The sequence below is a fragment of the Lithobates pipiens genome, unplaced genomic scaffold (assembly GCF_037356315.1).
Source record: "Lithobates pipiens isolate NorthernLeopardFrog02 unplaced genomic scaffold, aLitPip1_a1.2 Scaffold_27, whole genome shotgun sequence".
Taxonomy (NCBI): Eukaryota; Metazoa; Chordata; class Amphibia; order Anura; family Ranidae; genus Lithobates; species Lithobates pipiens.
This window is the reverse complement of record NW_027507788.1, coordinates 195,882,181-195,903,409: the sequence shown is the minus strand read 5'-3', so window position 1 is coordinate 195,903,409 and position 21,229 is coordinate 195,882,181. Positions and strand designations below refer to the sequence as shown.

General features: G+C 43.8%; 1 protein-coding gene across 2 annotated transcripts in view; it reads right to left on the bottom strand.

Annotated features, from left to right (window-relative positions):
- Positions 1-21,229, bottom strand: part of TTLL10 (tubulin tyrosine ligase like 10) — a 204,995-nt gene that overhangs the window by 132,494 nt on the left and 51,272 nt on the right. The window contains exon 1 of one of the 2 annotated variants that reach the window (XM_077458110.1): positions 20,391-20,519. The exons of the other annotated variant lie outside the window; for it this stretch is intronic. The gene's annotated coding sequence lies outside the window, so the exon portion shown is untranslated. Of the gene's footprint in view, positions 1-20,390; positions 20,520-21,229 lie in introns of those variants that run through there. 2 annotated transcript variants of the gene reach the window in all.

Sequence of the window (21,229 nt, the reverse complement as noted above, 5' to 3'; positions counted from 1 at the left end):
CATTGTCATAGGTCATATATATATATATGTATATATATATATATATATATATATATATATATATATATATATATATATATATATATATACATATATATATATATATATACATATATATACATATATATATTTTTTATGTATATATATGTATAGATATATATATACGTATATATATATACATATATATATATATATATATATACGTATATATATATATATATATATATATATATATATTTATTTATTTTTTTGCCATAAAACTATCCCCTATTTTGTAAACGCTATAAATTTTGTGCAAACCAATCAATAATCGCTTATTGTGATTTTTTTTTACCAAAAATATGTAAAATAATTTGTATCCGCCTAAACTGAGGAAAAAAAATATTTTTTTATATATTTTTGGGGATATTTATTATAGCAAAAAGTAAAAAGAAATGCATTTTTTTCAAAATTGACGCGCATTTTTTGTTTATAGCGCAAAAAAAAAAAAACACAGGGGTGATCAAATACCACCAAAAGAAAGCTCTATTTGTGGGAAAAAAAGCACATCAATTTTGTTTGGGAGCCACATCGCTTGAATGCGCAATTGTCAGTTAAAGCGACACAGTGCCGAATTCACAAAAAGTGCTCTGGTCAGGAAGGGGGTAAATTCTACTGGGGCTGAAGTTGTTAACTGACAATTGCATGTTCGTGCGAGACTGTACCCAAATAAAATTGATGCCCCTTTTCCCCTCAAATAGAGCTTTATTTTGGTGGTATTTGATCACTTATGTGGTTTTTTATTTTTTGCGCTATAAACAAAGAACAATTTAAAAAAATATATATATTTTTTTTACTTTACTCTGCTCTAAAACACACCCAATAAAAAAAAGTAAAAAAAAAAACGAATTTGTTCATCAATTTAGGCCAATATGTATAGTGCTACATATTTTTGGTAAATACATTTCCAATAATCATATATTGATTGGTTTGTGCAAAAGCTACAGCATCTACAATCTATGGGATATTTCGTTTTATTTTTATTTTTTTTACTAGTAATGGCAGTGATTTTTAGCGGGACTGCAACATTGCATCGGACCTAACTGACACCTTTGACACTTTCTTGGGGACCAGTGACACTAATACAGTGATCAGTGCTAAAAATATGCACTGTCACTGTATTAATGACACTAGCAGGGAAGGGGTCAACATCAGGGGTGATCAAAGGGTTAAAATGTGTGCCTAGGGAGTGTTTGCTAACTGTGGGGGAGGTGCTTTTACTACTTGAAGACATGGATCGGTGTTCCTTCTTTACAGGAACACAGGATCCATGTCCTCTGTACTCTGGGAATGAGAGTCTGCCTTGTTTACATAAGCAGACTGTTATTCTGTCAGAGTAACAAACGATCAGCAGGTCCCAGTGGACTTCGGGTCTGTGGGACCCACTGCTCAGCTTCCGCTGTGTAAAATTACAGTGGGAGTGAGGAGCTGGCGGTACGTGCTCATGCCCAAAACCCGGAAGTGCAGAATCACGTTAGATGCAGTTAATTCAAGTTTATTATTAACAGCAAACTCCCCCATCCATCTATGTCTCTGTGCTTTATTTTGTTGAAAAATCGCTTTGAAAAACACCCCTAGCATTTCTAGCTTTCTAAGTCATCTTGAGTAAGTGCAGATGATTCGTGGACATTTACTTCCTGGAATCCATCTGTCCCTAGCTCAGGCATGCATGCAGGAGAGGGTGTCCTTAGATGAGAAAGCCCCCTCTCCTCTCCTCCAGCTGAAAGAAAAGAAAAAATACCCATGAAGACTCCTGGGATGTATGACATCATTCTGGCCTAGGGCATAAAACCAGGAAACCACTGAAGAAATGATAAAAAAAAAAAAAGAAAATATAATATATCTTTCTATCTATTTAAGGATTAAAACTAGTTAATGTTGATTGAGAGAGTTTAGTAGTAGTGCGATTTTAGTGATTGTGCCCAAGTCTATCCATCGATCGGCTTGGGTACAACCAGCATGTCAGATTTTCAGAATGCCATTATTGCCAGCGGTTATACCTGCCAGCAATAATCACCCACGACCCCACCCTCCAGCCCCCCGCCACCCCCTGCCAGGAGAACACAATAGTTCAGTGTTGATGGAATCGAGGGTTTTTTTTTCGGAACGAAAATCGTATCATCAATGATAGCTGGAGGCCAATGTTGTCGCCATTCCATTCTTATGAAAGACATGCACCGTCATTCACAAGAACACAAGCCCCTACTATTACTATTACTATAAAAGATCAACCACCATCCTGCTGCCACAGAGGAGAGAGTCACTCTATGGATGCGACCACTATGTTTGCAGACTCTACACTGTGCTTTGGCTCTTCCAAACAGACAGACAGAGAGACAGCAACAGCCTGCAAGAATTCAAGAAGATTTAATGAAAAGAGTATCACTCTACATAGAGAGTGGTGTCTCAGTGCTGTATTGTAGAGCTGCACGATTAATCATCAAGAATTGGTATCGCAATTTTTTCCCACTTGTGGTCTTCCCTGTCTTTGGTATGCAGAGAATTTTCTCATTCTCTCTGCTCTCAGCCCTCAAAAGTCAAAGTCTGGGCAGTCTGCCAAGTTTTAAAACATTCTATCAGTGGAATAAATCTAAACATTGTATCAATTTGTCTTTTACATCAAGGAATAGACTTCTGTATGTAAATGAGGAACATTTAACCACTTAAACACTAAACTTTTTTCTGACAGTTGTTTTCAAGTTAAAATCTTATTTTTTTCGCTAGAAATTGCTAGAACACCCAAACATTACATATACATATATATATATATATAAAATCAACTACACTGCCACTAACTGAATAACCTGCCTGCTTAATCTAACTCAAGCTATCGCTCTGTCCACACCAATAACACTACACACGGCTATGTAAGCAGCCTTATATAGTGTGGGGCGTGGACTTAGTCCCCCTGAGCCATGATTGGCCAAAGGCAACCTGCCTTTGGACAATTATGGCTCTCTCAGCAGAGCGCGCTGTGATTGGCCAAAGCATGCAGGTCAGGTGCATGCTTTGGCCAATCATCATATAACAATGCACTGCGATCTCGCAGTGCACATTATGGGGCGTTCCGTGGTGCTAACAATTTCCAGCGAACGCCCTATATGTTTGGTTCATTTTAGAACAAACAAACACCCTAGGATCCATGATAGTGTGTACTGTATATATGAATAAGAACTGCTCTGTTTAACAACTATCCCCTGCAATTACAAATGTCATTTTTTTCACGTTTACTTTTGTTTTCTCCAGCCCCGTCCTCTGAACCTGCAAGAGGCAGGCAGCCGGAAAAAAACAAAATGGTTTTGAGGGGCCCAGGATACATCATCTGAACAGCGGATCACAGGAGGACAACACTGCATTGGCTGTGCAGGTCATTATGTGCTTTGGTGATAACCCAGCAATTCAGGTAAAAGGTGGAAAAACTACACAGGGAAGTTGAAGTGTCACTAAACTCACATCATAAAAAACTATCAGTAAATAGTGTATTGCATGCTGTTCATACTCAGTCACCATGAGATTCATTTTCTCTATTCCGGAAAAAAAACGGGTTGATCCTGCTATTCTCTATCTCCCCCTTCTGTTCATGTCCCCAATTTGCAGCTGTGGTGGCAACTCTGCGCATGATCAATTATATGTGAGAGTTTCTATGCTGAGTATTTCCTCCCTATCACATATGAGCAGTCCATGTGACTACAGAGTCACACATGTAGGATTATACACAGTGGTAAATGACAGCCCACTCCCTCCCTCCTCCTCCATGCCCACTAACCAGGTAAACACAATGGGGTGAAATATTACATGTAGATTAATGGAGGTTTCACTTCCCTCTCATTATAAGACACAGGCTTGAAGGGAATGACACAGCCTGTGACTGGCAGAAATCCGCCCACACCATGTTATTTCCAGGAAATAATAAAGATTTAATTCCAAATATATACTGTACACTATATTGCCAAAAGTATTGTGACATCCTTCCAAATCATTGGATTCAGGTGTTTCAAATCACCTCCATGGCCACAGGTGTATAAATTCAAGCACCTAGGCATGCAGACTGCTTCTACAAACATTTGTGAATGGGTCGCTCTCAGGAGCTCAGTCAATTCAAGCGTGGTACCGTGATAGGCTGCCACCTGTGCAATAAGTCCATCAGTGAAATGTCTTGCTACTATATATTCCACAGTCAACTGTTAGTGGTATTATAACAAAGTGGTAGCAACTGGAAACAACAGCAACTCGGCCACAAAGTAAAATGATAGAGTGGGGTCAGTGCATGCTGAAGCACAAAGAGCACAGAAGTTAAAAATTGTCTGCAGAGTCAATAGCTACAGACCTTCAAACTTCATATGGCCTTTAGATTAGTGCAGAGAGAGCTTCATCGAATGGATTTCCATGGTCGAGCAGCTGCATCCAAGCCTTAAATCACCAAGTACAATGCAAAGCGTTCAATGCAGTGGTGGAAAGCAAAGTTTCACAACTCCAGTACTCAAGTACCCCTAATGCCACGTACACACGTAGCAGACTATCCGCCGGACTTTCCAAACGAGCTACTTGCCCACACACGGCACTTTTTCAGCGGACTAATACGGCGTACTAAGTCTGGGACTGTTACATCATAATGGGCGGGGACATCATCTGGTGATGTTCCTATATAAGTCGCCGCACGCTGCGTCCCCATCATTGTGAGCGGATAAAAGGGACGAGGCAACATCTGAAGAGAAGAACAGAAGACGGCGACAGCGGCGACAGAAAACCAGGCCACCGCCTGTAAAAGCTAGAAGAAGGTGTGGAGGTCCGGCAAGAAGAACCGAAGAGGGGGACAAGACCCCCGAAGTCGGAAGAAGAGGGCGACGGCGAAGAAGAAAGCCGCTAGTCCAAGAGCTAGCAAAAGAGCAGAAGATAGCGGAGGAGTCCGGCGAAAAGACCCCCGAAGACGGAAGAAGACCCCCGGAGCTGTGCAATAAACTATTTTAACCCTTGTGTGTTGTGCTTTTTTTTACTTTTTTTTACAGGTGAATGGGTAGGGGTACATTGTACCCCATACTCATTCACATAGGGTGGGGGGCCGGTATCCCGGGGCCCCCTTATTAAAGGGGGCATACGGATTCCGATAAGCCCCCCGCCCGCAGACCCCGACAACCAACGGCCAGGGTTGTCGGGAAGAGGCCCTTGTCCTCATCAACATGGGGACAAGGTGCTTTGGGGTGGGGGGGCCATGCGCCCCCCTTCCCCAATGCACCCCCCATGTTGAGGGCACACGGCTTGGCACGGCTCAGGGGGGGGGCACTCGCTCGTCCCCGCCCCCTTTCCTGGCCGGCCGGGTAACGTGCTCGGACAAGGGTCTGATATGGACCTAGGGGGGACCCCATGCCGATTTTTCGACGCCTCCTTCACTGGCCCTGGCTACCTGGAGACGCGCTCAAATTAAGCGGACTTTTCTCCGGGCGGGAAAAGTCCGCTCATTTCAAAAGTACGGCGGGCTGGCAAATACACGGCCGTACTGTCCGCCGAAAAGCGGGTCCGGCGGACAGATTAGAGTGTAAAAATACTTTCTTAGTCCACCGGACTTTTGGGTAAAAAAAGTCCGTCCGCCGGGGGGCTACACACGGGTGGATTGTCCGGCGGACTTGAGTTTGCCTTACTTTTCCACCGGATTGTTTGATCGTGTGTACATAACAGGTCATGTTTTCAGGCTTTCAATTATTTTGCACAGGTGATTTGATCAGTTTTACTGCCTTAGTAATTACCACAGACATTTCATCTGAGGGAAATCCTGAAAACATGACCTGTTGGTGGTATTTGAGGACTTGAGTTGAGAAAAATTGGTGTAAAGCACATCGCCACTGGACTCTAGAGCCAAGTCCTCTGGACTGATAATCATGCTTCTCTGTCTGGCATTCTGATGGACATGTCTGGGTTTGGCAGTTGCCAAGAGAATGGTACTCTCCTGAATGCATTGTGCCAAGTGTAATGTTTGGTGGTGAAGGGGGGATTATGGTGTGGGGTTGTTTTTCAGGGGTTGGGCTTGGCCCCTTAGTTCCAGTGAAGGGAACTCTTAAGGCATCAGCATACCAAGACATTTTGGACAATTTCATGCTCCCAACTTTGTGGGAACAGTTTAGGGTTGGCCCCTTCCTGTTCCAACATGACTGCGCACCAGTGCACAAAACAAGGCCCATAAAGTCATGGATGAGGACGTTTGGGGTGGAGGAACTTGATCGGCCTTCACAGAGTCCAGACCTCAACCCAATACAACACTTTGAGATGAATTAGAAGGGAGACTGTGAGCCAGGCCTTCTCGTCCACATCAGTGCTTGACCTCAAAAATGCGCTTCTGGAAGAATGGTCAAACATTCCCATAGACACACTCCTAAAAAGATGAAGCTGCTATAGCTGCAAAGGGTGAGCCAACTCAATATTGAACCCTACGGACTAAGACTGGGATGCCATTAAAGTTCACATGCGTGTAAGGCAGGCGTCTCAGTACTTTTGTCAATATAGTGTTTTTCGTTTTTCTTTACATTTGACCAGCAGCAGAGGACTAAAAGCTCCTTCTGATTATGTTTCCATGCAGGCTGGGAAAGATCTGGGTCATGTGACAGCTGTATATGGATTTTAGGAAAATGGTTCTTAGATTTTTTTTTTTCTTTTCTTTTCATGCTTATGTGTTTAGAGCCATAGAATTCCATTATTTTCAGCTTCTGGCTCTCCACACCTCACCTGTAGCTTCACTTCCCAGCACACACTGCTTTCCATTTGGGACCTACAAGATTACAGTGTGTGCAGTACACGGATGTCCCTATAGACTTCAATAATATGCCAGCTTTTTACTTTGACTCATATTTCTCTAACATTGTGCAACCACAACCCTGTGTTCAGTTCAAACAACCAATCATGCATGGAAATTTCAAATAAAATGGACTTTTCTGAGATAAAGGCTTATGTACATTGTTATATTGTTTCATGTGTTCTGTCATGCTAAAATGCATGTGTCATGGTTACCCTTTATGAGGATAGAGCCTATTCACATCATTTCACTTTTATATGTTGTATGTTTTAAAAGTACACTATATCTGGCTTCTGTGTTCTAATGCATTGAAAGACCCATAGAATTCAATTACAACACAGTAATTTCATTGTTGAGTTGGCAACAGATATTACCAATTTTGGTTAATGGACATTAACCCTATCCACTCCAGTTTTTAAATTTTAAAGTAGAACTAAAGCTATGGCCGTAGCATAAGGGGTTGCAGGGGTCACAATCGCAATCCCCCCTAGCTCCTTGGGGCCCCAGCAGCCTCCCAGTCATATTATCATGTCCTCCACAAAATCCAGCTCCGATCTGCCCTAGGGCCCCACAGCCACGCTCCAGTACTGGGCTTCTGCTTTTCCTTATACAGTCCACACCCCTTTGTTCCCATTGGCTGGGGAGAAGCTGTGAGCCATTTCCTGAATGGAGAGGAGCATGAGGTGAGAACAGCCCAGGATGGGGAAGTGTCTGTGCTGTGTGCTGGAAACATGAAATGGTAACCGAGCTCAGCGAGGCAAGAGGAGAGAGAGTGCCGTCCTGTAACCATGATGGGACCGATGTCACTGGTGAGGTCTGACACTGCTCAGTGTCTCCTAGTCACCAGCTGGGATTCTCTGTGCCCCCGCACCTGAGGATGTCTACTTACCCCACTTCCCTCCGGGAGGTGACCTTCCCCCTACACCTACATACTAGTGACCTCTGTACACTGCTCTACATCCTACTGACCTCTGTACACTGCCCTACCTACTACTGTACTGACCTCTGTACACTGTCCTACCTACTACTGACCTCTGTACACTGCTCTACCTACTACTGACCTCTGTACACTGTCCTACCTACTACTGACCTCTGTACACTGCTCTACCTACTACTGACCTCTGTACACTGCTCTACCTACTACTGACCTCTGTACACTGTCCTACCTACTACTGACCTCTGTACACTGTCCTACCTACTGCTGACCTCTGTACACTGCTCTACATACTACTGACCTCTGTACACTGTCCTACCTACTACTGACCTCTGTACACTGCTCTACATACTACTGACCTCTGTACACTGCTTTACATACTACTGACCCCTAGTAGAAGTAGGTGCACTACCTTACCTACTTCTGTCCTCTATACACAGCCCTACCTACTACTGACCCCTGTACACTGCTCCCCATACTACTGACCCCTGTATACTGCCCTACCTATATTTTTTATTTAACATTACCACATTCTCCACTATGCAAGTCACCTCTGACTCTATTTAACCACCCCCACTTTAGCTCACGCCCCAATATATAGCATAATTTTAAACATGCCCATTTTGGCGCAGAGAACTTCATGCGCCGCATGTTTAAAGCCTCCTTTTGCCAGACAGAAAGAAGAAGTGTCCCTAAAAATTTGGCAACTATGTATCTGCCCTTACTTAAAGTGGATGTAAACCCAATGTCATCCTTTCTAAACTACTGCCATAGGGGTTATCTATAAGGAGATACATGCCTCCTGCATGTATCTTTACCTGTCAAATGTCTCCCCTCTGTCTGTTATGAGACCTGAAAAACTGCATATTCTGTGGGTGAGTCTGTTGTCTGGAGCTCGTGGGTGGAGTCGTGATGTCAGTAGACTCGCAGCCCACCACAACACTCCCCTTGTCAATATGCATTTTCTCCTGTGTATTTCTTACACTGAACTTCTGCTATGATCTCTAACATCCAGTGAAAAGACAGGAAAGTAACCACATGACTTCAGCATGCCCAATTATGCTGAGGTGTGGAACATCCAATCCTGGCAGAGCAGCAGAAGAAAGGAGTGGAAGAGAATTAAAAAATAATGCACGTCTGTTAGGCTAGTGCACGAGATCTGTAAATCACCTGTCACTCACAGCAAGGGGGAGGATTTGACAAAGTTTTTCTCTGTTTGTCAAGATTTATCTCACTAAACAATAAAAGAGGATTGCTCAGAGCTGGATTAACTCTGTGTGGCAAGACTGGGCTCAAATGATAGGAAGTCTTATACTCTACATTATGACATCAAAAAAATAAAAAAAATCGTGTTTACATCCACTTTAAGATGGCCACAGCCAAAAATGCTAGGGGTGTTTTTTAAGTGATTTCTCAGCAAAATAAAGCATGGCAATATGAATGGATAGGTCAGTTTGCTTTGAATACTAAAAAAAAAATTAATCAAATAGCATGTTTTTTTTTTTTTTTGGTGCTTAGATACAGTGTAGCTCTTTCCTTTTGGAGTCTGTGCATGGAGTTTATGAGCAGCTGGGAAGCAACCCCCTGCATCAGAGAATGATTTAGGAGTGATGCCTACAGCGGAATATTGCATCCTGTTTCTAATGTGTGTTTGTTTTTATAGTATGATGTGTAAGCAAATAATGCTTTGTAGACAGGCAATCTAGTTTTGATATTATTAAGAAAAAATGTGTAGTGCCAAAAGTAAATGAACAGCGATGAGCTCAGAATATTGTGTTATAATTGGACAGCTCATGGAAATAAAGTCCAAAAAAAGTGTTCAAGTGAAAAAATGCTAAAGTGGAAAAAAAAAAAAAAATTATATATATACAGTAAAGAACCCTCTATGTAGTTTAAGGTTAAACCTCTCTTCTAATTTTAATGAGTGGCCACAATTCTTGTTAAACTCCCTTCCTCTAGACACATCAGCTTAAGCACTGCATGGCACCTTTTAGCCTGGCTCATTGAATAGCCCTTTGAATGCTTAGGGGATACTTGAGGTTCATAGGACAATTCAGCAGAGGAGGGCATGGAGAAGGAGGGGGTAGAGCTGACGAATCTGGCATCATCACCTGCTGTATGGAGACATGGAGGCACAACAAGCTGCAGCACTGAGCCCTGTCCTGCATCCTTCCGAGTTGCAAGCAAAGTTATCCAGTGTGCTGCAAATGAAATATATTGTGCCTGCTCATGCTTGCTGGACCATTTTGCGGCTGACTGCCTTGCCCAACGATGCCACAATATTGCCTTCCACGTGATGGTAGAGAGATGGAATGGCCTTACGTGAAAAGAAATAGTGACTTTTACCTGCTATTGCGGTACAGCACATTCTGAAAATTCACAGAAGGGGGCAGAATCCAACAGACAGAAAGGCAGAAGTTGTGGAGCCAGCAGCTTTGCCAAGCTTACATTTGCACGCTGGGCATGTGGGTGGCAGGGACTGTATTTTTTTCCACTGCAACAGGTGGGGCAGAGAAATTTGCCAGCTATAGGCTTACCGCTGGTGGTGTGCTGCTGGCAGATGTGTTGCAAGGACCTGGGACACCCTGCACTATACCATCATCCCTATCAGCGGAGACTGCTGAGAGGTCATGAGGTATAGCAGGAACAGACTGAGGTGAGTAAGGAGGAGGGATAGATTTGTACCCCTTTTGTGTGGCTTTAATGTGCTCTTGCCAACGGGCTGAGTGGTGGGAGCTTAAATGCTTTGTCAAGCATGTGGTACCCAAATGGTTGGTGTTTTTGCCACTTTTGATGCGCTTGAGATAAGGTTTTCAAATATCAACAGTGCGATCAGCTGCACAAGTACTGAAAAAGGGCCAGACAGCTGAGCTGTGGGAAGTGGGCTGGGAGATAACAGCTGCACAATGTAATGAAATAGGGTGGCTGCTCTATACTCATTCATGATGGCTGCCTCGTTGAGGTTGTGCCTCATCCTCACTTTCCTCCTCTGCTCTATCTGGCACCCAAGTCGAGTCAGTGACCTCATCATCATCATCTCCTCCATCCTCATTACCACCAGAGACTACTTAGCAATATGCTGCGGCTGGGGGAACATGACTGCCAATTTGTGAACCAGTGTTCTCCCCTCTCTGTAGGCTCATGTTCCTGCCTTCCTCAACCTCAGACTCAGAACCAACATCTAAATCAAGTAATGGCTGTGCATTGTCAATGAGCTGTGTTCAAATAACTCCACTGACTCCTTGATGCCTGATGCTGGGGCTATGGCAGGAATAGCTGTGGACAAGGAGGCAGGTTTTGCCACTCTGGCAGCTGCAAGGAACTGTCTCTCCTTGGGTGATGGAGGATGAGGACAGTTTAGCAAGCCAGTTCACCACCTTCTCTGCCTGCTGTAGCTGGATAGCATGGGCAACATCAATAAAACAGAGGAAATTATGCCCTGCCTGAGAACTGACCATGTCCACCTTTGCCTGTGGATACATACACTGCTGGCCCCCTTACAGTGACATGGGAACATCTACCTCTCCTTGCTGCCCTCCAAGACATGATGGGGGAGAGGGGGGTGCTTATGGATGCAATTTAATCAATGGAAAGTGGTGTTTGGTGCGCTTTAATTTGAGTATTCACGACACAGACACACTCCACGGATACACTATAATATACTGCGTCAAACGTGCAGAACTATATGGCGTTAAACTTACAGTAACACAATGAAATATACAGCGTTAAACTTACAATAACGCACAGAACTATATGGCGTCAAACTTGCAGTTAATTGCAATTCATCTGATTCCTCCTTATAACATTCTGGAGTATAAGCAAATTGCCATCATAAAAACTGAGGCAGCAGACTTTGTGTAATGAATATTTGTGTAATTTTCAAAACATTTGGCCACGGCTGTACTGCGCTAAAGGGTTAATGGAGCTGCTAGCACGACAACTGACATAAATTGTGCAAGATCCTTAAATAAATAACCCCTTCCCGCCGAGCGTACGCAGATCTGAGTACTCGGCTTCCAGGGGGTATACCGGGATGATGCCCACACCTGCAGGCATCATCATTTTTTACAGCAGGCGATTGGCTAACCAGCTATAACAACCGAAGTGGCTAAAAGCCGATCGGCTGTTATGCCGGAGGAGCGGGAGGGAACGTTCCCCCCTCCCGCCGCCTCCTGACGCTGTTCCCGGTGCTCCCACTCGATCGGGAGCACCGATTCAAGCTCCGATGCCTCCAGCTGCTGGGGAGGAACTGGAACGAAGCCGTAATCAGCTTCGTTCCAGTCTCCTAATAGTAAACACGGAAGCGACGTCATGACGTCACTTCCCGTTTAATCGGCTGCCAATGGCGCCGGTTTAAAAAAAATATACAGTATTCAGAATCGCAGATTTTTGGCGATCTGAATACATTGAAGTGTAAAGGAGGGATCGGGGGTCTTTTAGACCCCCGATCCCTCCATAAAGAGTACCTGTCACCACCTATTACTGTCACAAGGGATGTTTACATTCCTTGTGACAGCAATAAAAGTAATACATTTTTTATTTATTTTTTTAAAACAATTTATTCATTTTAAAAGAAATAAAAAAAAAAAAAAAGGAAAATGTTTAAAGCGCCCGCCGTCCCCGTGAGCTCACGAAGCAAAGAAAGCGCATACGGAAGTCGCGCCCGCGTATGTAAACGGTGTTCAAATCACACATGTGAGGTATCACCGCGATCGTCAGAGCGAGAGCAATAATTCTAGCACTAGACCTCCTCTGTAACGCTAACCTGGTAACCATAAAAAAAATTAAAGCGTCGCCTATTGAGATTTTTAGGTACCGTACTTTGTCGTCAATCCACGAGTGCGCGCAATTATAAAGTGTGACATGTTTGGTATCTATTTACTCTGCATAACATTATCTTTCACATTATCCAACAAAATTGGGCTAATTTTACTGTTTTTTTTTTATTCATGAAAGTGTCCCTTTTCCCAAAAAGTTGCGTTTAAAACACTGCTGCGCAAATACCGTGTGACATAAAATATTGCAACAATCACCGTTTTATTCTCTAGAGTCTCTGCTAAAAAAATATATATAATGTTTGGGGGTTCCAAGTAATTTTCTAGCAAAAAATATGGATTTTAACTTGTAAACACCAAATGCCAAAAATAGGCTTAGTCATGAAAGGGTTAAACAAGTGCTGCTCTAAACAATGAAATAAATAAATAAACAAATAGAGTGTTTATCTTATTTTATCATTTATTTATCTATTTGTTTCCTTTTTGCAGCGCATGTTTATTTATTTATAGATACACTTTAAGATCCCTCTTTTTCTGTTTTGGATAGATTATATAGTGTTTCAATTTCTCATAATGAGAGTTTCCAAAGGAAGGGCTTGTCCATCATTGTAACAAACCATCAACAACATGTCTGTTTGTTTAAATGACAACTAAACTGACTGTGACAGATGCATCAGACATCCTATTAAATTTTAGGTAAATCTAGCCTACTCCTATTAATCTGAACTATCTTGAAGTTTGTAAACTTATGATAGCCATACACCATTCAAAAAAAATGCTTGAAAAACAAACACGTGGCCGTAAGAGCAAACAATATTGCCGTCATGTAATGACCGATTTTCGAACAATAAATCGTTTTTATTGTTGCATTATTTTGGTTTCTATTTCTCTTAATTTATATCTTTCAGGGAACATTCACAGAAAAAAGGGTATATAAAAATGACCTTATCTTGATGGTTGCATGTTTCTTGTGTGTACAGTACTATCAGGGTTTGGCAAGGTGTCGGTACACGGACATTGGTGCCCGTGAACGGTGTTTGCCAGGTCCGTGGCTGACACTTTTGGGTAGGAGCTGGTTTAACTGTCCCCCATGCCCCAGCTCCCGCCCCAATGTCCACCTATGTGTTAAAACTATTGGTTGCTTGCATCCTAACAGCCAATCAGGTTCAGGGAGGTCCCAGAAGAATCTAATGCTGCATTTCCCAGTACTAGATCTAGCTGTTTTCCCGACCTGGAGTCTGTCCTGACCGTTCATGCAGTCTACCGGTGTCCTATCGAATAGTTCCTTCCATCGAAAAGCGCCCACGCATGCGCAGTATGGAAGGTCAAAAGAAACTATGTGTAAACAAAAAACACTGCGCAATACAAAAAATATATAATGAAATAAAGCTGCCAACACGCTAAAACTAGGATTTTTTAGCTAAGGAAAATATCAAAATGTGGAGTGTAAGCGCTAAACTCGTATTAATGTAATATTCGGGGAAGTTTTTACCCCAAAAAAAACAAAAGCATAACACATGCAGAAGTGAAAAATATACGTGCCAGACACAGAAAATATATGTAAATAGCACAAAAAAGTGTCAATGTGACTATGACTTATATTATAAACCCATATATAGGGATAACATCTTAAAGCAAAAGAAAAAGAAAGAAAAAAAAAAGATTTTTTATAAGCAATCAACTCCATATATGGAAGGTCACCCTAGCTGATTTCTCGATCAGCTGGCATGACATCACCATAGCGCATGCGCACATTGTAGGAGACATTTTTTTTCGACGGGAGATACCATAGGGACACTGTAGTTGTCAGATTGTGCCTCAATGTTGCAGGGTGGGTTTTGTCTGTGTTGCAACCCGCCCTTAGACACAGGCAAAACCCGCCATTCAACACACCAAAGCTGCCCTGCAACACAGACAAAAGCCTACCTTGAGCACACTGTAAACCCACCCGCAACAGCGAGGCACATTCTGACAACTACGGTCTCCCTCCACTGTTTGCATAGCTTTTAATTCTGCCCGTAAAATGGCATCTCCCATCTAAAAATGCCTCATAGGATGTGCGTATGCGCTATGGTGATGTCACTCCAGCTGGCGTGGCCTTCCATACTGCACATATGGGGGCACTTTTTCGAGGGAGGGCATTATTCGATAGAACACTGGCCAATACTGATAAGAACACAGTTGCAGCAGTCAGGCATTGAGCTGCATGAGGGGGTGAGGGGGGGGGGGGGGGTGAGGGGGATGGTAGGAGCGCTCTGGAGGTTTACACGAACAGAGACCAACCTGCCGTCCTTATTTATGTGACCAGTGAGTGTATAGAATAGGCACATCCCCCACCTCTGCTGAACCCATTCTGTCTGCGTGTGCCTTCCCCTCTGTAGACCTCTACTGGAAGCAGTATGCTTCTTGATGAAGGGAATTCCTTCCTTTTTTTGTTCTTGCTTTGAAATTGCTGCCAAAAGACTCACCAATGATTTGTTTAAGTGATACTAAAGGTTATTTTTTTTTTCTTTAACATAAAAAAGATATCATACCTGCTGGCCATCTCCTGTAATATATCATCAGTCACTGATCCTCTCCTGTAGTATGTCTGCAGTCTCTGACCATCTCCTGTAGTATGTCTGCAGCCTCTGGCCCTCTCCTGTAGTATGTCTGCAGCCTCTGGCCCTCTCCTGTAGTATGTCTGCAGCCTCTGGCCCTCTCCTGTAGTATGTCTGCAGCCTCTGGCCCTCTCCTGTAGTATGTCTGCAGCCTCTGGCCCTCTCCTGTAGTATGTCTGCAGTCTCTGGCCCTCTCCTGTAGTATGTCTGCAGTCTCTGACCCTCTCTTGTAGTAAGTCTGCAGTCTCTGGCCCTCTCCCATAGTATGTCTCCAGTCTCTGACACCCTCCCGTAATATATCTGCAGTCTCTGATCCTCTCCTGTAGTATGCCTTCAGTCTCTGACCCTCTCCTGTAGTATGTCTGAAGTCTCTGGCCCTCTCTTGCAGTAAATATGCAGTCTCTGGCCCTCTCTCATAGTATGTCTGCAGTCTCTGACCCTCTCCCATAGTATGTCTGCAGTCTCTGATCCTCTCCTGTAGTATGTCTGCAGTCTCTGACCTTCTCTTGCAGTATGTCTGCAGTCTCGGACCATCTCCTGTAGTATGTCTGCAGTAGGGTTGCCACCTGTCCAGGATTCACCCGGACAGTTTGGGTTTTGAATGATGTGTCAGGGTTTCAGTCCACCTGAAACCCGGACACATTATTCAGACCAGGCTGTGGCTCCCCAAGTGACTGACATAGTCATACACAAATCTGTTGCTGCTGTGGGCGGCTGTTTGGGGGCAGGTTTGGCTTCACTGAAGGGTGGGGTGATGATGTCAGCAAGGGCAATTTGGCCACACCCACTGGCACGCTCTGTGCGCTACATTACTACTATCTTCGGGGCACCCAAATGTGTCCCAGGTCTTTTATAATCCTATAGTCTTTACTGCAAGAAAAAAAAATGGCCCTGTGTTTGGGTTTGGCTTGAAGAAAAGGTGGTAACCCTAGTCTGCAGTCTCTGGCCCTCTTTTGTAGTATGTCTGCAGTCTCTGATCCTCTCCTGCAGTATGTCTGCAGTCTCTGACCATCTCCTGTAGTATGTGTGCAGTCTCTGATCCTCTCCTGTAGTATGTCTGCAGTCTCTGACCCTCTCCTGTAGTATGTCTGATGAGAGAGCAGCAACCCTGCTGTCAGGGGAGAGGAGGCTGAGCGTGAGGAGATGGAGGCTCCCTTTGAAGTAAAATAAGGGATGGAGGCTGTGCTTGAGGTGACAGATACTGTCTAGCAGTAAACCACAAGCAGTCTTTATATAAATGTTATTTTAAACGTATATGTACTTGTAGAACTAGGCCAGAGAGTAGATAGTGTTTGTTGAAGGATATTAATTTGAAATGTACCTCGGTGTCCTTCACTAAGGTCTGTACTTTGGAAAATGTCCACCACAGCCTTGGTCCGGGCCTATCCCTCAGTATTATTGTTATGCTCCTAATTTTAGACTTGATCGTTTGTTGACACAAACGTTTGTCTTCCAGGTTAAAGTTTTTTAACACATGCACAGTACCAACAGTTCATTTTTTAAGTGGCAAGAAACCCATTAACCTCTCAATTTGTCGTTCATTCTGCAGAAGTTTTCCAAACGTTTCCTTCAATTTTTTTGGCTCAAAAATGTCACAACTGATTATCGATTTGTGCCCATGGACTGAACAAAAAACTAACAAACTGTCCAAATAACAGATGTTCTAAATGTTTTGTCTAGTGCATGGTTACATTACTTTGTGAAGATCCCCACACATTTTCTATCTTGAATTCTGTGACATTAATTCACTATGCCCTGTCAGTAGTCACATATTTCATAGAGCCTGCCTTATGAACTACAGAGGTGCTGAGAGGTCGGAATTTCAAGAGGCAGAAACAGTACAGAAATCACTGTCCGCAGGCAGCAAGGTACCATGGGATATGTAGTCTTTAGAAATGGAAAGTGAACAGCAAAGGGGAAGCTGCAAAGCATGCAGGGAATCCAGGAAGCTGTGGAAAGAGCTGGGCAGCAGACTGGCAGTATGAAAGGAGAGTTTTCAAGTATGCTTATATTGGATTGTCAAAAATAACTGCTTGTATTGTTATTACAGTGCTAATGTCATAAAATGAAAGTGTATGCTGTGATCACAGATTTCTTTTAGGCCCTGTTCACATCTGGTATTTTCGGGATCTTGGGCAGAATTGCCAACAATCCCAAATCCCGAATCACATTGCAATTATGGCAAAGCGCACCACGCCTGTTTGGGTGCCAATCACACCTCAGATCACTCCAATTCCCGCACCTTCATACCTTAGATCAGTCCCAATTCCTGCACCGTCAGATTTCAGATCAATCCCTATTCCTGCACCTTCACACCTCAGATCACACGATTTCTTTACCATCACACCTCAGATCTCCCTTAATTTATGTACCATCACACCTCAGATCACCCTGATTTCTGCACCTTCACACCTCAGATCACATCAATTCCTGTACCTTCACACCTCAGATCACATGTTCTCTTTACCATCACACCTCAGATCACCTCGATTCCTGTACCTTCACACCTCAGATCACACCAATTCTTGCACCATCATACCTCAGATCTTCCGAATTCCCGCACCTTCACACCTCAGATCGCCCCAAATACTGGACCTTCACACTTCAGATTTCCCCAATTCCTTCACCTCAATACTTCAGATCAGGTACAATTCCTGCACCATGACACCTCAGATTACTTCAGTTCCTGCACCTTTACATCTCAGATCACCCCAATTCCTGTATCTTCACACCTCAGAGCAGCCCCAATTCCTGCACCTTCACATCTCAGATAAACTCCAATTCCTGCACTTTCAGGCCCCAGATCAGCCCAACTTCTGCACCTTCACACCTCAGACCTCCCTCAATTCCTGTACTATCACACCTCAAACCACACTCATTCCTGTACCATTACACCTCAGATCTCCCTCAATTGCTGTACCATTACACCTTAGATCACACCAATTCCTGCACCATCATACAGTACCCGACGCAAGATTGTGTTTCGCAATGGAAATCGGCGCTGCGAGGCTGTGCTTCTCCCGATTGCCGCCCCCATGAGATGCAGCGTGTCCATAGAAATGTATTGGGGGTGGCAAGCGGGAAGAGTGACAGAGCTCAGTGCTGGCTCTCGCGACGGGGGTCAGGGAGGGTCAATATCGCCGAGCCGCAGTTACACACAATCTCGTGGTCAGGTACTGTACCTTAGACCTCCAAAATTCCTGCATCTTCAGACCTCAGATCACCCCAAATCCTGGACTTTCACACCTCAGATTACCCCAATTCCTGCAGCTTCATATCTCAGATCAGGTCCAATTCCTGCACCTTCACACCTCAGATTACTTCAGTTCCTACACCTTCACAACTCTTAAGACCTCAGATAAACTCCAATTCCTGCACTTTCAGACCCCAGATCAACCCCAATTTCTGCACCTTCACACCTCAAATCAACCCCAATTTCTGCACCTTCACACCTCAGATCACTCCAATTCCTGCACCTTCAAAGCTCAGATCAGTCCCAACTCTTGCACCATCACATATCAGATCAACCCCAATTCCTGCACCTTCACACCACAGATCACCAATGTTCCTACACCCTCACTCCCCTGATCACCAAAAGTCCTGCACTTTCACACCTCAGATTAGCCCCAATTTCTGCAGCTTCAGGCTCCATATCACCCAAATTTCTGCACCTTCACATCTCTGATCAACTCCAATTCCTGCATCTTCAAACCCTAGATCACCCAGATTTCTGCACCTTCACATCTCATATCAGCCCCAATTCCTGCACCTTTAAATTAGTAGTCCCCAATAGCTAAAATGGGTCAGCAGTGCAGGGAACGGGGGGGGGGGGGGGACAACAGGGCACAGGATAGTGTTCAGCTGGGTGGAGGATGGGGTCAGCAGTGCAGAAGACTGGGGTTAGTGGGGTAGTGTACAGGGGTCAGAGGATGGGGTCATTAGGGAAAGGGCAGAAGTCAGCTGGGCAAAGGATGTAGTAAGCCCGGCAGTGAACAGAGGTCAAAGGACAGAGGTCAGCGAGGCAAAAGACAGTTAGCTGGGCAGTGTACAGGGGCCTGCGTACAAGGGTCAGAGGACATAGTTGAGATCAGATTCGTTCACAGACACAGCCTCCATCTGCACAGTGTGTAGCTCACTACTACAGCTTTGCTGCTGTGCCAATCTAGAGATTTCACAGGTCAGATCAGCAACATAGCAGGCAGCTATGCTGTTTGGGAGGACAAGATCTGCTCAGTGCCCTGTGCAGTGATGGAACGAGCAGCTCAGCAGCCCTGGCACAGCAATTATGAAAGGGGGGGGGGCGTGAAGGCACAACATCTACACCTGTACTTAAGATGTAACATGGTGCAAATTGGGACCCCCTTCACGCCCCTTCTGTGACAGCATGTCTCTCCATTACAGACACTGTCACACGTGACATCTGCAAAAGATTTGGTGGATCTGTGAATGAATGAATGAATTATAGGTCCCGTCTGCCAGCCACCATGATCACCACACTTGTAGTCCATTGACACTTCCTCCAGCTCTCTGAAAGCCCGTACCTCGGTACAGACAGAGAGCTGCAGGAAGTGTCTGCAGGAGCCTGGCATCAAGGCTTTGAAGGCTAATTTTGCAAAAATAAACAAATAAATGCATTTTTTTTTCCTGCAAATATTTGTGCAAACATTATATATATATATATATATATATATATATATATATATATATATATATATATATATATATATATTTTTTTTTTTTTTATATGGTGGAGTTACCCTTTAAGTACACCAGTAAGCTGCAATACTATAATTTTGTGTTCTTGCGTTTAGATACGCTTAAAGCATCCTGTGCATTTGTAAAGCAGGTGAGCACACGTGGCGCTACCTTCATTCACAGGAAGGATTGTCTGCAGGAGACGCAAGCTCCTGGAACCACAAATACCATACATTTATAGATAAAAGCACCTAAAACTCACTATAATAGGTAAAGATAAAAGAGCGAATGTAGCCATTTCCGCCTTGCCTTTAAAGCACACCCCCAGCTTTTATGTAGAGAGGTTTGTCCCTGGCTGCTCAGCTGGACTGTCACTTGAATTGTGCAATATATAATGACAGTGCATTGTAAAGGGAGCTGAGAAATGAGCAGCTCCAGCTCAGCCCCCTCTCTTACTGCCATTGTGGCCTTTCCTAGATTATATGTTTGCTGATTATCCCCCCCCCCCCCCCCTTTCCCAACTGTCTTTTTTTTTTTCTTGGCACCGTGTCCCCACAATCACTAACCTGGCGTCACTTGTGTGCCAGTGAAAGGTCCAGTCATTGCAACAAGTCATTTTTTTTGTCACAGAAGCTGCTTTTGGTTGCCAGGACACCGAAGGGAGTTCCACAACTCTGGTTTACCGAGGTGGAGCTGCGGCTGTATCCCTCCCCCCCCCTCCTTTCGTATAGCCTGTCCCATAGCAACTGCTGGCTACAGATCATACTGTACAGGTCAACTTCATCATATGGTTCCTTTGTATCGTAGAATACTACTAATCTAGGTTTTAAAACATACGTGCACGCAAAAATTTGCATGAACATTCGTACAAAAATTCTCATCAGTAATTAAAGAACTAAAACTGCGCTCAGACAAAATAAAATTCACATTCACATTGTGAGATACGTAACACAGAACAAGTTCAATAACATCAAAAAGAGCTGCGCTGCAAAACCATAATCTTCAAAATCCATACAAATGTTCCCCGTTTAGGGAAAATCACCCATAATAAAGTGCATTAACCTCTTCAGCCCCAGAAGATTTGGCTACTCAATGACCAGGCCATTTTTTGCGATACGACACTGCGTCGCTTTAACCAACAATTGTGCGGATGTGCGACGTTGTACCCAAACAAAATTGACATCACTTTTTTCCCCCACAAATAGAGCTTTCTTTTGGTGGTATTTGATCGCCGCTGCGGTTCTTATTTTTTGCGCTATAAACAAAAGAAGAGCGTCAATTTTGAAAAAAATTGGGGTTATTTATTAACCACTTCAATACCGGGCACTTATACACCTTCCTGCCAAGGACCAATTTCTCAGCTTTCAGCGCTGTCGCACTTTGAATGACAATTGCGCGGTCATGT